The following is an 18,295-nucleotide window of genomic DNA, read 5'->3' as shown; positions in this document are numbered from 1 at the left end:
GTCTCTGCTCAACAGTGGCACAGGAAAATAACTTTCTTGGGTGGCGTAAGCCAGCAAACCTTGTTGGCTATGCTTGTGTAGGCCCTTCGGCTGATAGCCTAGTACCTACCTATGAACCTATGAACCTATAAACATGTTTTTTAAATACCCCTGACTGCATACTGCACAAATCTGCTTTACTGTAGAACGTCATTTATATCATGAAATGTTTTATACAAATACTGTTAAGAACAAAAATTGTTTTACTTACAGTGACTTTTTTCTTTTTAATGTTATTCCAAACATTAATGTCATGAAGTGGGGTATATGTTATTCAGTCCACATATAAGCTTAATAAAGTTCTCAAATACCTTTTCTTGTAAAGTCATATTTTACAAATGCGATTGATGCTTTATAGTCTCACATTTAGTCATTCATTTCAGTGTTGCTGGTCTTCTTCCTATTCATCTTCATCTGACAACCCCAGACTCTGCTTCAAGTCCACGGTATTCTCTATTCTTCTTATTTATTATTTCTGTCTCACAAGCATTTTCCTTTGGAACACTGAAAAAAGGTTTCACTGTCAGAGTCTCTCTATGAGTTTTACAATTAGAAGAATGAAAAGCAGAGTCTTCTTTTGTTTGATGGCTCATGTTTTGTTGGACAAACTTTTTATTTCCTCCTTAGCTTATTCTGCATCAAAACATGTTTTTGATCCTCCAGGAAAAAATATTCTGAAAACAGCTGGATGTAGCAGCTTGAATCTTACACCTGCCTCTCAGCATTTCCTGATTTCTAGAATAAAGTTGCTTCTTTTCTGCCTGTTGTATGGTGAATAATCATTTTCCACAAACACTCTACCATCTCCAATTTTTAATGCTTTAACATTCTTGTATAGTTTTGTCAGGATCTGCTGGTAAGATTGCATCTTTACTAATACAGGTCTTGGCTGCTTTTTCGTGGCCAGGTTTAAAGCATACACACAATGCGCCCTTTCAATTAACAAATCCTGCTGTGAAATACCAGTGAAGTTGCTTATTTATGCTTTTATAAAGTTAATAGAGATGTGTTCCTTCTAGTTTCTCTGGTACAGCAGACAATCTCATGTTTTGTCTGCTTGCTCTGTCCTCTAACTCTACCATTTTTTGAAACAGCTCTTCTTGAGAATTCTCATACTCAGACAGACTTTTCTTCATTTCAGCCTCTGATTTTTGCAGTTTTATCAGTTATTCTGAATGGCTGTTTAAAGCTTCTTCCCTTTTTCTAGCTTTTTCTTGCTCAAGTTGATATACTCCTTCAGTGTTTCATTTATTTTAATCAGCCCTGAACACATTTGATTTATTTGTTCCTCTACATTACTGGAAGTCATCTCTTGTACCAAAGCTGGACCTTCAACTGTTTTTTGATGAACAGCTGCAGGATTCTTCCCAGTTAGTGTTATCTCTTCACCTTTTCCAGTTGATTTTCTTTCAAGGATCTCTTAAGTTTCTGCTTTGCTGGCATCCAGGCAGTGAGATTGCTAGACAGTAACTGAATTTTACTAAAACTGGCAGAATTACTCGCCCTGTTTCTCAAGTTTCTATTTTCATACTAGAAGAGCAGAGATTAAGACATTTATCAGTGTGTAGCCATCTTGGCAGTCCCCTCAAAGAGCTGGAATCCTGATGAATATGTTGAAGTATTTTGCGTGATTCATAGAAATTAAATGGCTTAACTATGAGTGATAATGTTACTTAGTGTAGAAGTAAGGATTTTATTAAACTGTTTGATGCAGTTCAATAATAATTTTCACTGTGTCTTCTTCTACACTATTTAATCAAACTATAGAACCACACTGTCTTAGTTAACAAACATAAATCCTCCCAAGTAAAGATTATCAAAGTCAAAGCACTTGCCACTTTACTGTAAGATAATACACCAAAAACTTATGATTTCACATTGTCAAGCAACCAGGCCAGGGGGTGAAAGAAACATTGAGTCTGGTCATTTCATTATAATATTATCTAATGGTGAAATGTTACTGAGACTAGTTTTCAGTATTATATGGTCAGACATGGTGACATGTTTGGGACTTGCTGTGTGGATTTGCAATGTCCTTAGAAATTCCCTATTTAAGATAGGTCTTTTTATATGGTCGATCTCCAGTACTGTGTGTGTCTTTATATTGAGATGTTCTACATTTTAGTGTAGTATAAGTGGTGTGTTTTGGTCTTTGACTTAAGACAAATATTTTTGTACTGCATTTATTTGCTATAAATATGTGATTTACTTTTTTGGAGAACATCTTCTGCAAGGATGCTGTCTATTTAGCTTTGGAATTTTGTGGACAGTCACCAAATTGACGTACTACAGCCTACTGGATAGACTTATTAGGTGGCAAGGAAGGTAGTACATTGGTCTCTTACTCTTCAGGTTGTAGATTCTTATTTGTCTGAGGTGGTAAAGAGGTCTTACCTTCAACACTGGCATATGAATACAACATGGAGGGTGCTAGGAATGCAGTTTGTTATCTTTCAAATGGCATCCAAGGTTCTATAAGTTTCAATGCTGTCTTATTAGGTGGCCATTGGGATGTAAAGTAAAGTAACCCAAGGAATTATTCAAGAAACAAGAAGGTTGCATACTGGCTGTTTTCACCAGCCTGTACATGTTCAAACCAGCCAGCCACATTATGATGGCTATAGCACATTTACTTCCCTCTCCAGTCATGGGAGTATTTATAGACTGAAAATCTGAAAGGGTGACTCTGTCTGGAGAGAGAGAGAGAGCCTACCTCATCATAAGCCATGCCTAGGGTATGTCGTTATGATATGGTGGCCATTGAGGAGGACAGGGCAATAGGATGATTATAGGGTCCAGTATCAGCAGTGGCTGACCCTTGAAGCTATGCGATCATGTATTTCCCTAATGTTTGCTTAAAAAAGCAGTTAATAACAAGTCCCTCAAACAAAAGCAGTCTTTCCTGTTTGAGACAATGAGAACGAGCACTCACTTTTTATTGAGAAGAAAAACATGGGTGGAATTCAGAAAAGAGTTGCTGTCTATGTAAGTGTAGTACATGATAAGCTAGTCAGTTGGTGCAGCGGCAGGGTGTTCATCTCAACCACTGGTGATCTGAATTCTGTTAGTGGCTCAAGCACTGGAGTGCTGGCCGGGGGGGATGAGTAGCTAGTGCTTGTTTGCATTCTTTAGAGGATGATTTGAGGGAATCCTGCTGTAAAAGTGGACATTCTTCATCCTTCATCAAGGTCGGGTGGCATGATGCCAGGGTAATCCTAAGGGCTAGGCTTGTAAAGGTTCTAGGGCCATTAGCCTAGTACACACCTGTGAAGATAGGTGAAGGCTGCCAGTCTAGCCAGTTAGACTTTTGTAGATAATTCTGTCATTTGTAAATATTAATATAAGCCACAGGGTTGTTCTCTTAAAAGGGGAAAAATGGTGTTAAATGTGGAACTGCAAAAATGTAACAACAGTGCACTCTGCTGTAACAAAGCTGACAAGTCAATTCTTTGATGTCAAAACTTGGAGCCGAGATGTCTAGATAAAGGCATTCTGCCTATTGTTTTGAGGCCAGAGTTAATGGCTAGAATTTGCATGTATAATTTCTTTTATTGTTCTGGCTTCCTGACCAGCTGCAAGATCAAGGGCTATTAACCTCTGAGAGTCTGTTAGCCTGGGAACCAGAACGAAATTATGTAATCTGAAATGAATCAGTGGTACTGTGTTATCAATTTAAGGACAGAAAGAATGAGAGCATTTGAGCATTTATCTTGAGAATATCCAACTCACCACTCTGCCTGTGTCTATATGTAAGTAGGATTTTAGAACTTTGTTTTCTGTTAGATATGGCTAGGAAATAGGAAGATTAGACTAGTTTGCTTTTCCCTGATGTCAGAACTTTTCTACTGTATTATTTTAAGTATTTCTCTGTGATCTTTGTACTCTTGGCTAGCACTGTGTAGTAAGAAGTATTGTCTTGTGTTTTTATTATTTATTATTAAATATTTTAAACCTTTCAACTGTGGCTGTTTTGTGTAGAGATAATTGAATCTCTAAGAGTACATTGCATGTATATAGTGATACTGTACAAAGTCACTCCAAATAAGTCTTGACTGCTTGGTTGCACTTACCATTTAGATAATAATATTGCACAGTATAATTGGACACCCTTTCATAAGGGCCTTTGAGTAGCTGATAAATATTAGCTGGGTGGTGGCAGTGATTTCTACCGTATAGTCTGGGTAAAAGGGGCACAGCTGGAGAACCTGTGCCAGCCTTCCCCAGGAGTGTCTGTGTGGTTGTGTAAACTCTTATCTCAAAGCATGTGTGTGTGTGTGTGTGTGTGTGTGTGTGTGTGTGTGTGTGTGTGTGTGTGTGTGTGTGTGTGTGTGTCAGCTACTGGGGCAGGGACATGAAGCACTGGTTGGACAGAGAGGGTACTGGAGGTTTTAGCTTGCCAACTAGGCTGAGATCTGGACCCTAGAGTTGTGCCAGTGGGGAGTCTTATTGGGGACCTGGAGAGAAAGGGAGAAACCAGCCCCAGACTGACTGTGATATCTGTGTGCTCTTAAGGGAAATTGTACTTTACTCTGTGTGTGTGTGTGTGTGTGTGTGTGTGTGTGTGTGTGTGTGTGTGTGTGTGTGTGTGTTTGTATTTATTATCCTTTCCCTATATGGATGACCCTCAGTGGTGTTAGTGGTGAGGATTAAGGCTTCTTGATTGCTGGGCCAGTGCACAGGCGTCACAGCACCTATGAACCTTTGAACCTATTTGATCAATGTTGCAGTAGCCTTAACTATGTGGGTTGCATCCTAAACAGGCTACAGCAGCTGGCCAGCTTCCAAAGCTTTCCAAGCACCTTCTACAAGCCCAAACATTTAGCTCAAGCTGAAGTCTAGTTTTGGCACCAAGCCCTTCAGAACTTTCCTGGTGTTGAAGAGAGTGCTCCTGTGCAGGCTTTTGAGGATTGATGGTTGCTTAATGGTATTTCATTGGTGAGGAGATTTGTTCTGTTTGGGGAAAACTTCTACTTTACATTTTATGACAGAAAACATAGTTTTTCTGTAAGAATCCTTACTTTTAGTGAGGAAAAAGTGATATTTATCATATTTTATACTGATGCAGTAGATTAGCTACATGGGTTATATCTTGCTGAGGATATAACAGTCGTCCAGTGTCCAAAGCTTCAGGGCACCTTCCATCCACCAAAACTATCAGTCAGCTTGAGCTGAGCTGGGTAAAAAGACAGTTTTGGGAAGCCAAGCCCTTCAGAGCAAAGTGTTTTAGTGACGTATAGTAACTTTTATATGCTTTTAAATGGGAATATTACTTTTTTCTTTTGTGGTAAAAAATTATTAAAATTAGCTTTAAACTATTTTCTGTGGTAAAAGTAGTGTTATTTTACTTTTAGGGGCTGGGGGAAGCATTTAATGTGGTGTTTACTGTATTTAAATGTGGTAAAATTACTTTTTTTACTGCTTACCTGATTTACCAACTATTGCTGCCTGGCTTAAATAGGAATTGGGCACCTTTTTCAGCTGGTTCCTCAGATGCTCATCATATTGATCACTGCTGCATTACCCTTATATCCTGCCAAGGATATAACAGCCAGCCAGCAACTTTAAAACCTGAAGGACACCTTCCACACATCCACACTGTCAGACAGCGTGTGCTGAGATGACTAAAAGAAAAGTTTAGGTATGAGGCCATTCAAAGCTATTTTCTTGCCAAAAAGTATACTCATCTGAGGCCTTCAAGGATCAACAGTCATCTTTTGCTTTCCTTCATTGGACAAATAAATGCCCTTTGGCCCTTCCATTTTCTTAATTTTATTGATGTTTTATTACTTTCCTGTTCACACAAGTTATTTCACACTTGGAGTGTTGTGTTTTAACGGACTGTTTTGAGACTGTAAAATACTTATAAATGGATCATTGCTTTTTTTCTATCAATTTAAAAGTAGTGTAAAGTAACTGAAAACATTTTGTTGTGTGGAAAAGTTGTATTTATTTTACATTTGTGGGGCTGGCATAGTGTTTTAAAGTGCTTTTTTACTTTGTTTTTCTGCCAAAAAAGTAACTTTTGGGGACAGATAATGTTTACCCAGCAATTACTGCTTGTCTTCCCCAGGAAAGAGGCACAATTTTTGTCTTGACTATGGAACAGACTACTGGTCTCATGGATGGTCCTTCCTCCAATTAGAAAAAGAAAAAAATTAAACAAACAGCCTTTACAACAACACCAGGCTAGCAACTCACCTCAACTGTAGGTGGGTGACTCTGCTGTGGCAATTTGTTGAACTACAGATCACTTTTTTTTTTTTTATCCTGTATCCTTCTGGTGTACCACCTACAGCCACTAATGACCAGGGGTTAGCCACATTCTCTGTGGGTAAGGGAGAGGTACTTTTGTTGGTCCTAAGAGAGAGAACAGGGTAGATTTATCTGTTGTGTCAGAATGCTGTGCCCACGCCTGGGGAAGCTGCTGTTGCCATTCGTAACATGGTTGGCCCTATTTTTCCTGTTAAAAAGAAATAGAAAAGAAAGCATGTATCTAGTCCTCCTTAATTTTCTTTTGATAGGAGTAGTTTAATGAGTCTGTCTCAGGGTTTAATTCATGTTGCTGATCCTTTTTTTTAAGTAATTTCTGGTGAACAAAAGAGGGATTCCTCTTTTCTTGATGAAATTCAGGATTCTGAATCTAAACAGGAAGACACAGGGATTGATACTTTTTTCCCTCAGATTTCTGATTTAGACTCAGAGGAGAGCTCAGTTTCTGATCTTCCATATGGGAGTTTCTCTTTCTCTTAGACTATTGCTAGAATGTGCCAGTGTTTTCAATGAGAGAGCACTAAAGTTTCTTAGTCCCTCAGAAAATATGAGTAGTTTCAGAAGGATTTTCCAGAATCTACACCCATTCCTTCTGTTCTGTCTGCTTTGAGGAAGTGCCTATTTACTGCCAGCAATTTTTCAGATAGTCATCCAGCTGCCCTAAAAAGCCAAGATATGATGTATTAAGTTCCTCAGCCTATTACATTTTCATACAATATTCTCAGTCCTGACCCAGCACCTATAGTTTTAGTTGATCCCACTGCTGTTAAGCACTTAGTTAATTCCAATCCTACTTTTTGTGGTATGGGCAGGAAAATTATTGATAGCTGTGAGAATAAAGTATATACTTCTGCTTTGATTTTTCAGAATGTTGAATTGCCAAGCTCATATATTAAAGTTTGTATTGACAAATTGTGAAAGTATGAGGAATGTTTTCTTTCTGCTGTTTCTTCTTGTGAGGAAAACTCTGCTTTAAATAATTTAGTTTCTTCTATTGCACAAGTCACTACTCATTGTTTGCAGTGCCTGTGTATGACTTTGTTGATACTCCTTCCAGCACTATGGCCACTGGTGCATTTTTGAGAAGGTTTGCATTGATGCATTCTCAGAACCCCCCAGATGATGTTAAAAATGAGAATTTAAATTTTCCCTTTGATAAAGATTTAGTGATAGGCCCCTCTGCTGCAGAGGTGATCAAAAAAGTGTGAAGCAAGGGCCAAGCTGATCTAGGGAATCTCTAACATTTTTCAGCCCTCCTTTTCAAAGTTTTACAAGGGATTTTCTTTTGCCTCATCTAATTTTTGGCAAAAAGATAGAATAAACAATCTCAACAACGTATGGGTAAACAGGTGTTTAAAAAGAAATGGCAAGAAAGTTCCAAAAAGAAGTCTCAAACTTCCCAAAATCAAGGACAGCCCAAGTCTGAATGACTATTCTTGAGACCTTGTGAACCCCTCCTACCCTGGCCCCCCTTTTCTTTCATTAACTCTGAATCTCCACTTTTTTGTAGCATTAGATAGTTTCACGCAAATGGGTTCTTAAAATCATTCATCAAGGTTATAGATGGCAGTGGAAGGAAATTTCTACTTTCCGAGGTTGAGGGAGTGGTGGCATTCCTCATCCTGCAAATCAGACTGTTTTGCTTACACCAGTTCTTCATCACATGCTGTCCCAAGAAGTGATAGAACTGGTTCCTCTTTCAGAAGTGGGAAGGATTTTTATTCAAGGATGTTATTAGTGCCAAAGGAAGAAAATTCTTGGAGACCAGTTCTAGGTCTTTCTTTTCTAAACCTGTAGTGCTCAAATTCAAAATGATGTCACTTCACAACCTTACATTTTCTTCCTCTTTCAAGATTCCTTGCAACACTAGACTTAAAAGATGCTTATTGTCACATTCCTTTTCATACAGACTTCTAATGTTTCTTAATGTTTCGTGTCCCTATATCACATTATAAGTTGTCTGCCTTACACTTTGGATTATCCAGTGCACCAAAAGTGTTCACAAAGTGCCTAGCACCAGTTGTAATTCATTGTAGTGTACAGGGTATACACACTTGTCCATATTTAGATGACTTGCTTATCTTTGCAGAGAATTTTTCAAAGTGTCAGAAATCTCTTTCTTTGGTGAGAAATCTCTTACACAAGCTGGGATTCCAAGAGAACATTCAAAATTCTTTTTTGACTCCTTCACACAGAATTGTGTTCCTACAATGTCAACTAAGTACCTCAGTTCAAAGAGCTTTTCTTCCACATGAAAAATAGGTCTGTATTTAGATCTGTTTTTAAGGTTTTCCACTCAAACTTTGGTCACTCCAAGGGAATACCTCAGGCTTTTGGGTCTCATGATACCCTGGCAAGACTCCATATGAGAAAGATACAGTGGTATCTGAAATCTTTTTGTTCTCAGCATCATTGGCCTTTATCTTTTCATACCCTGTTGGAGTTTGTCAGAAGAAAAGTCTTTTGGTGGAGACAACAGATATCCTTAAATCCAGGCCTCCTTCCATACATCCAGGTCTCCCCTTCTCCCTCCCTGCTCCAAAGCAGTCAGTCACTATAGAAGTTTCAGACTTTGCTTGTGGAGCAGTTTAAGGGGGGGGGGAGTGGCAGGGTGTGTGGGACACCAAGGACAGATGCAAGCACACAAATATCAAGAAGATACTTGCCCTGATCAAGACACTCAATTCTCTGATTCATCTTTGGTCTTTGGGACCTCTTCAAGTGGTTACAGACAATACTATAGTCATTTGGTAGCTTAACAAGCAAGGGGGAACCAGGTTGTACTCCCTTTGCTGACAATCTTATTCTACACGCATCCTACATTCTGTCAGAGCAAATATATGAGGCAGGCAAGCTGAGCAGGACCAGTTCAGGCCCTCATGAATGGAAACTAGATCAGGGGGTCTTTCAAGATTTGTTCCATCTGTGGGGAATTCTTGGAGTAGACCTATTTTGGCTCCTCTCTGAAAAAACAATTCGCAAGATTGTATTCCAGAACTCCCTGCAAGAAGGCCTGGAAGACAGATGCCTTTTCTTCTTTTTTTTTTTTTTGGACAGGAATGTTCCTGTATGCTTTTCTACCCTTTCCACTAATATCCAATATACTTCTGATGTTTCCGAAATAATCCCCCAAGATTATTTTGCTGATTCACTTTTGGCCCAGGCAACTGTGGTTTTCCCTTCTTTTGGAAATGGCCAGGGGCACTTACCACAAGCTTCCTCACAGACTGGATCTACTCACAGAAGAACAGGGGTGTTTGATACTCCCTGACATCAATCAGCTTCAGTTGTCTGCCTGAATGATATGGTCCTAATTCCTTTTAGTCACCTGTTTACTGAGGACATGAAGCATGTACTAATGGAGTCAGTAAAACCTGCTACTAGAAAATTATATAGTAGCAAATGAAGGTTTCCTATATGGTGCTAATAACATAACCAGCACCCATTCAGTGCTAGTTGTTCTCTGGTTCTCCAATATTTATATGAGCTACTATCCTGTGTCCTTTCTTATTCCTCTTTCAGGGTTCATTTATTGGCCATGCAAGCATGTTTGTCCATAGAGCCTCCTGCTTCAATGCAATAACATGTCAAAATGTTCTTGAAAGGTTTTTGCATTAAGAGAATTCCAAGAAAAATGGTGCACCCTCCTTAGGATCTTAATTTAGTCTTAGAGAAGCTAATACTTTTCCATTTGAACCAAATAATCTGGCTGACTTGAGATTCTTAACATGGGAAACAGTTTTACTGACTGCTCTGTCATATACAAGAAGGGTATCAAAAGGAAGGTGCCGGCTGCACAAATAACCAAGCAAAAAGCACCAGTTCCACAACGATAAGGCTCAAAATAAAAGTAGAGGTTTATTAGGGCTCCTGCCAAACTCAGTAGACACAATACAAATGTATTGTGTCTACTGAGTTTGGCAGGAGCCCTAATAAACCTCTACTTTTATTTTGAGCCTTATCGTTGTGGAACTGGTGCTTTTTGCTTGGTTATATACAAGAAGGGTATCTGAGTTTCAGGCTATTATGATGAGTCAACCCTATTGCATTTTCCAAAGGGAAATGGTTTCTTTGAAAACTAATCCTTCTTTTATGCCTAAAATAGTATCTGAATTTTCTTTAAGCTAAATTATCCATCTCCTTGTCTTCTTTCCAGAACTTAAAAATGAGGGAGAAAGGGTACTCCATACTTTGGATGTCCACAGGCAACTCAGGTACTGTCTTGACAGAGCTACATTTTTCAGATCTTTCGATCAGTTGTTCATTTCTTGTGAATATTAAGAAAAAGAGACAACCTGTGTGAAAACAGATTATTTCCAAATTGGTTGTATAAGGCTATTGTTATACTCACAATAGCAAAACTATTTCAGGTGGGTCAAGACCCACTCTACCAAGGCCTTGGCTTCATCTGTGGCTTTTTGGAATGGGTTGGATTCTGGAAGTATTTTAGAAGCTGCTACTTGGTCCACTGTACATACATTTACAAAGCACTATAAAATTGATTCAATCTTTAGGTCACAATGAAGCTTTGCAAGTACCATTATTCAGGGGTTCCTGGACTCTTATCCTTCCCCTTCCCAAATGTAGTTATCTAAGGTAATGTACACATATGCCTAAAGTTACTGCAACAATGATCAATATGATGAACATAGCACAGTTATTTAAGTAAAACTTACCATAACACTAGATGTTTGAGTGATCACTGCTTTAGTACTACTCCCTCCCTCCATCCATCTTGTTTTTTTGGTGTGTTTTTTATGCCAGGGTGTAGACATTTATTTTTTGTTGTTCCTAACATTGTCCTTCAGTGCTCAGCCTCCCTCTGTCCCTGCTGGCAGAAAATCTCTGAAAGACTTTGCTCACAAACTTGTCTTTTAGTCAGCTCAGCTCATGCTGCCTGACAGTTTGGATGCATGGAAGGTGCCCTGAAGGTTTCAAAGCTGGATGGCTATTATGTCCTGGGCAGGATATAACCCTTATAACTAAGGGTATTGTACCAGTGATCTTTTGAACATCTACTGTTATGGTAAGTTCAACTTGCACAACTATATTTTCCTCCTTCTCAGGTAGGGAAAGGGTTTTATTCAAGGATGTTTTTAGTGCCAAAGAAAGAAAATGTTTGGAGAACAGTTCTGGATCTTTCATTCTTAAACCTTTTTGTGATAGCGCCCAACTTCAGAATTATGTCACTTCACAACGTGTTACCCTTTCTCCCTCTTTCACGTTTCTTGGCAATGCTAGACTTAAAACGTATTTATTATCACATTCTTATTCATCCAAACCTCAGATATTTTCAAGGTTGTGTATGTCTGTATCACATTATTAGTTATATGCATGATCATTTGGAGTGTTCACTGCACCACAAATATTTACAAAGTGCTTAGCTCCAGTTATAGCTCATTGAATGCTACACAGTATCCACTTTTTCCATATTCAGATGACTTTCTTGCCTTTGCAGAGTCTTTTTCAATATGTCAGGAATATTTAACTTGGGTGAGAGATCTGTTGCACTAGCTGGGATTCCAAGAGAACATTCAAAAGTCTTTTTTGACTACTTTTCACAAGATTATGTTCCTGGGGTGTCATCTAGACACCTCGGTTCAAAGAGCATTTCTTCCACAGAAAAAAAAGATCTCTGTCTAGAGCTATTTCTTAGGTTTTCCACTCAGATTTTGGCCACTATGAGGGCATACCTAACGATTTTTTGTCTCATTGCATCTATGATTCTAATGATACCCTTGGCAAGACTCCACATAAGAGAAATCACATTTTGGAGACAGCAAGTATAGTTAAATGCAGGTGTCCTCCTTTTTCTTCCATGTTCCAAAGCAGTCAGTCATCAGAGATGCCTCAGATTTTACTTGAGGAGCAGTTTCTTGAAGGATAGATGTGTGGGACACCAAGGACAGACAAACACTTAAATATAAAGAGATGCTTGCCCTGATCAAGGCACTCAACTCTGTGAACTATATTTAGTCCCCGGGACCTCTTGTTATAGACAATGCCACAGTCATGTGGTACATCAACAAGCAAAGGAGAAGCAGGTTGTTCCCACTCTCTGCAGACTAGCCATGTTACCTTGGGCTATACCTTCACAGCATAGTCTCACTCTACAGGCATCCTGCATTCTGTCAGAGCAAAATTATGTGGCAGGCAAGTTGAGCAGGACAAGGGCAGACCCTCATGAATGGAAACTAGATTGGGGGTCTTCCAAGATTTGATCCATCTGTGGGGAGTTCCTCAGGTAGACCTATTTGTCTCCACTGTAAACAATCAGCTGCTCCAGAACTCCATGCAAAAAGACGTGGAAGACAGATGTCTTTACTTTTTCTTGTACAGGAATATTCTTGTATGTTTTTCCACTCTTTCCACTGATATCTAGGGTACTTCTGAAGATTCAGACGTAATCTCTCTAGATCATTGTAGTGACTCCCTTCTAGACAAGAAACTATGGTTCTCTTTTCTTTTGGAAATGGTCAGGGGCAGTTACTACAAGCTTTCTCACAGAATGTATATACTTACACAAGAAAATGAGTGTAGTTATCATAATAGCATCCTTAAGTGAAGGTAGAGGATTGCAACAAGTGCCAAGAGTTATGCTGTGCCCTGAAAATTACATGCCAGTACACTCCTACTGGCAGGACTGTGTGTGCAGTTGTATGCTTGCAGTAATGACAGCCAACATTACTTATTGTTTTATGCCTTCTCAAGGCAAGTTGCAAAAACATAACAGAAATATAGCTGTTCACAGTATATATATATATATATATATATATATATATATATATATATATATATATATATAGTTCCACTTCACAATCTCGAATTACTGAATGCTTGAAATTCAGTAACTCGAGACTGTAAAGTCGGAAACCCATAAGCGCCAATCTGCATAAGCACAAATTCAAATATCTCGAATTTGCGCTTATGCATGTCAGCTACGGGATGGGAAGTGTGTGAGTCGGGATGTTTAATGGAAGTGAAGGTAAGTGAGTGTATGTGTGTGTTTTGTAAGTTTTGTGTGTGGGTTAGGCTAGGGAGGTGGGAGTATGAGTGTGAGTGTTGGATGTGTCTGTATTTGTGTGTGTGTGTGTGTGTGTGTGTGCGAGGCAGTGTTAAATGTCTGTGTGGTGTTTTTTATTTTGTGTATTAGTGCAATCTCGGAGTTAGACTACATAAGTAGGGGGGTGTGGGGGGCTTGCCCCCCTCATGGGGGTGCAGGGGGGCTTGCCCCCCTGCGTGCATGTAGTGTAGGGCTTGTAGTTTATGTGATGTGGGTTGTATGGTGTGCGTGTTGTGAGGTGTATGTGTTCTGTATGTTCGGGGTTTTTTGTTTTCCTGCTTGTGGGTTTTGGGATTTTTGTTGGTTCGACTTTACAGTCTCGAGTTATTAATTGCGAGCATTCAGTAATTCGAGATTGGGAAGGGGAACCATATATATATATATATATATATATATATATATATATATATATATATATATATATATGTGTGTGTGTGGAGAGAAAGAGAGAGGATTCAGTCTGAAATTCTAATGTGCCATTACTTAACGATTTTATTTTTCAAAGCTTTGACAGAAAACCACAAATTTTAAGAGGAACAGGTGAAAAAATATGAAGTAGAAATCTGGACTTTCTGCAAAATTCTGTACAGTTAAGATGCATACTTGTTGGTAATTGTTCAGAAAATTAGTAAAAGAGTAGTTTTAAGATAAAGTGACCCATTTAACTGAATGGAAACAATAGCTAACCAGTCAATGGACACACGAGGCGAGGGAGAGTTTTAATTAATTATGTACTGGACTTTCTGTCATATAAATGCTTCCCACAGGAAATAAGTGAAAATTACTAGCGGAGAGTAGTTCACATTTTTCAGGTACATAAAGTGTCAGGAGAGCTATTATCATGCATGGATGCTGGGTGTTCTTCCATGGTCTTGTCTAATGTTTATATCTATAAAGTTTGCTACTACTGCTGTATCTCTTTCTTATAGAACACAGTGGTATATTACTTGCATGTACATGCACTGGTGTGTGTGCGTGTGTGCATATGTGTGTGTGTGTGTGTGTGTGTATGTTTGCATGTACAGTAACAAGGCATTGCTTATAATTTAGATTTTATTGTTAAACAAGATGGTTTATTCAATGTCAAAAGAAGAACCCTTACACAATTTACATTCTGCTTCCAAAGTCCACCTTTCAGAATCCTATCCAAAAACAACACCATCATTACCCCCTCAACCCACACAAAACTGCTAGGTGTTGAAATAGACAACAACCTGAAATTCAATATACATATTGCCCAAACCATTAAAAAGGTCCATAAGAAACGTAGTCTCTTGTATAGGAATAATAAATTCCTAACTAAGAATACTAAATCCACTATTGCCTGAACTCACCTCCTATCTACTCTCTTATATGCTTCCCCAATACTAACCAACCTCCGTATAACAGACCTCACCAAACCTGAATCTTGCTGCAATAAGATAGCCAAATTTGCAACTGGTGCTTCTTCCAGATCCCATTACAGCAGATCACTTAGACAACTAAATTGGCTTGAACTTCCACAATTACTGCACTTTAATCAACTTACCTTCGCTCACAAAATCCTCCATCAACCAGGTAAAACTCCAGCTGTTCAAAACCTCCTACAGCCATACAACTCCTGTAGAGATCTCCGCTCATCCAAGAAATCCCTCCTACAGGTCTCCAAAGCAAACAACGCAGCCGGTGAATCATTATTCTCACACTACATTTCCAAATTATGGAATAAACTCCCAAGTCCTCTTATTTCCAACAGCTCTATCCCACAATTCAAAAAGCTACTCAAAACACATCTTACAAATTCCTGGCTCTGTCCCTGTAACCCTACATGATAGCCCAATCTCCTTTCCTCAGTAGCTAATAACCACTTTCAAATGTCTTCCCCAGGCTTTGAAACTGGAACTGGCTACTGTATTACACTCAAGGTCTATTATCACTTCTGCATAATGATGTATGTATTCTGTTTATCCAACTGTATTTTCACACTCCCTCTCCATCTCCCCTGTCAGGTTACATCACTGATCAATACATGACAAATTAATTAAAAAAAGATATTTTCCAAAATATGAAATGTTTTTACATGACATCTTGGCTGCATATATACTAATACCTCATGTTATTATATGCTTTCACTCTCTTTGTATAGCATTGTATTCCCTGGTATTACTTTGTAGTACTTGCTGTTTTTTTGTATTACTTGCTGTTCCTCTGTGTTACATTTTGTATTTGTCACTCGTTTATTATTATATTTTTTGTATTTTTGTCATTTATTATTGTACATTGTTCTATGATTCATTATGTAAATGTGGAGCTTTTATCCCCGGGCCTCTGCTGAAAAGGGACCTGTGCCAGTCGGACTTACCTGGTAAACAAATGTACATAGAGTAGCTCCTTGCAACTGTTTAAAGATTTCCAAAACACATATTTCAAATGGTAGCGTTATTGGCCCATCTTTTAAGAAACATAAGTATGAGGCTTTTCTCTAGACTCTGTCTTTGCACATGTTGCATTCTGTTTCCAAAGCCCACACTAAACTCCTCTCACACAGAGTGGCTCTTATTTAAAGACTCAAGCACAGCTCAGCTTACATTGTCTGCACTGCTACTTAAAGATAAATTTCCCCTTTTTGTGCTCACACAGGTCACATAGATTTGAGCAAGTCAGGGCTTACTTATCTGTCATGTTACAGTATGCCATGTACTTTATCACAGTTCCCCCAGCTCAGACGCAGGGGTTTAAGCAACCAAGGAAGCCAATAAATAGAGGCTAGATAGAGCTGTGCACAATGGTATATCCACATTGTAATGTGTGGCATAGTTTAAGACAACTAAAATATTTAAATGCCCTTGAGCAGTGTTGACTAACAGCCTTTTCAGATCTGCAGCAATCCAGTCTAAGGTGACATCAATTATTGGAAGGGACACTAAAGGGCCATGGTAAGCTTTGCAGAAATCAATATTCTGACTCTTGGCAGAAGCTGTATTTAATCTGTGTATTGCAGAGGAAATTTCAAGCCAGTATTGCCTTTGTGGGAAATGCACACTGTAGTTTTTTTCCACCTGTAAGTTGTTGTTTGTCTTTGCGGCTTTTCCCGGTAAGGGGTCGCCACAGTGGAACTCCGGTCCGCTAATGATTGGCAGTAGATTTTTATGGTGCCGAGTTGCCAGCCCGACACCCAACCTTCAGCGAAGGCACGACCATTTACGTATGTCTTTCAGAGGCCACTCGACCGCGGGGAGGACATGCAGACTCCACACAGAAGGCACTCCCCATACACTAGCTGAGAATCGAACAGGAGTACCTCTTGCTGTGAGGCAACAATGCAACCACTGTACCACCGCAGCTTTTTCCACCTGTAAGTGACCTCCTAAAATATGGCCATGGACCAAATTCTATACTGTATGATTGAAGGCTTGAGGTACTAACAGTGGTTTAACCACTTCTTTCTTGTCAACCTGATAAATTAGATCACTGCTCACCTCAAAATAGGGAGAAGAGAATGGTTGGTCTAGCAAATCTCTGACGATACTTGCAGCCTGTATCTTTTGTTTCTGTCTTCTCTTAAGGTGGGATCTCCCATTTCTCTTTCTTAAACTCTTTTGACTAACATTTAGGTATGGCGGGCTTTTGATTTTGTTATTTTCATTGGAAGTAGCTTCATTCTGACTGCAATCATTCCCTACTAATACAGGTAGGGTATTTTCCACCTTTCTATTATTCTTGCACTCCTCTGATTCTATTTCAGAGAAAGGTAGATTATTCTACCTCTCTTTTAAGGCTGTTTCAATGTTTGTGAGCATTGTTCCTACCCTTTGTGGACTGTTACAGCATTCCATGAATTTATACCCATAAATCAAGAAAATGTGGAAAATGTCTCCCTAGAAAGACTTTGTACATAAGATTGAATATGATCCCAATGCAATGTTTCAGAGTACATAAAGATGTACCAAACTCTTTTTTTCAACAGTGGGATAGTTTCCTATGTCTTCATTTATACATACAACACCCAGTGACTACTCTGTGTCAGCTTTTACTGTCATTGTACTAATCATCTTATTAAGGTTATCATACTTCCAGAACTAATTGTTACACCTGCTTCTTTCACATCCAGTCATACATCATATTTTTGGGTTTGTATTTGAGTATTACTGTCATTAGTAGATATTTAATTCCATTAGCAGACACTGAATATGTCTCCCCACAGTTGCATGTATCACATTTTGTAAGTTTTTAGTGGATGAAGTTTAGCTAAATGCCAGAATTCAAAGCTCTTAAAAAACATTTTCATTTGTCCAGCTTATGTTTTGGAGTTGACAAACACGACCATCTACCAAAATTCATACCCCAAAAAATTCAAATACCAAACCCTTTCTTAACGCTTCCAGTAAACAAGACAACTCTCACACACACACACGCACACATGCACACACGCACACACGCACACACTCACACACACGCACACCAGCAAACACTAACTACACAAAATCTATCCCTTACTTAACCCTTATTCTAACCCTAACCCATCTACACTTGCACAAACACTCCCATTCACTAATACTGAAACCTTTAGAATATCTGAAAGTTTCGGCATTAGCTTTCCAGATCCACACTTACCTTACACATATGCATTTGATGTTCTGTTCATCCAAAGCATTACAATTTCAATAAACCTAACAAGTGATGAAATATCACAGTCATTCATCTGTTGATGAGCAGCCAGTTCTGCAGAGTGAATGACAACTATGTATACCTATATATCTATTTATCTGTCTGTCTATCTGTAACACTCCCCAAAAGAGCATCAGTATATACCGCTTACACACACACACACACACACACACACACACACACACACACACACACACACACACACACACACACGTGTCTGTGTGTGTGTGTGTGTGTGTGTGTGTGTGTGTGTGTGTGTGTGTGTGTGTGTGTGTG

At 38.9% G+C, this 18,295-nt stretch overlaps 1 protein-coding gene across 1 annotated transcript in view; it reads left to right on the top strand.

Moving 5' to 3' along the window:
* The window catches only part of ANO7 (anoctamin 7), a 1,683,969-nt gene that overhangs the window by 172,013 nt on the left and 1,493,661 nt on the right, over positions 1-18,295 (top strand). The gene's annotated exons all lie outside the window — the stretch shown is intronic.

The sequence above is a fragment of the Protopterus annectens genome, chromosome 4.part1, assembly GCF_019279795.1.
Source record: "Protopterus annectens isolate FY-2018-M chromosome 4.part1, PAN1.0, whole genome shotgun sequence".
NCBI classification, from domain to species: domain Eukaryota; kingdom Metazoa; phylum Chordata; order Ceratodontiformes; family Protopteridae; genus Protopterus; species Protopterus annectens.
Note: the sequence above shows the minus strand (reverse complement) of the source record. Positions and strands in the feature narration are given on the sequence as shown.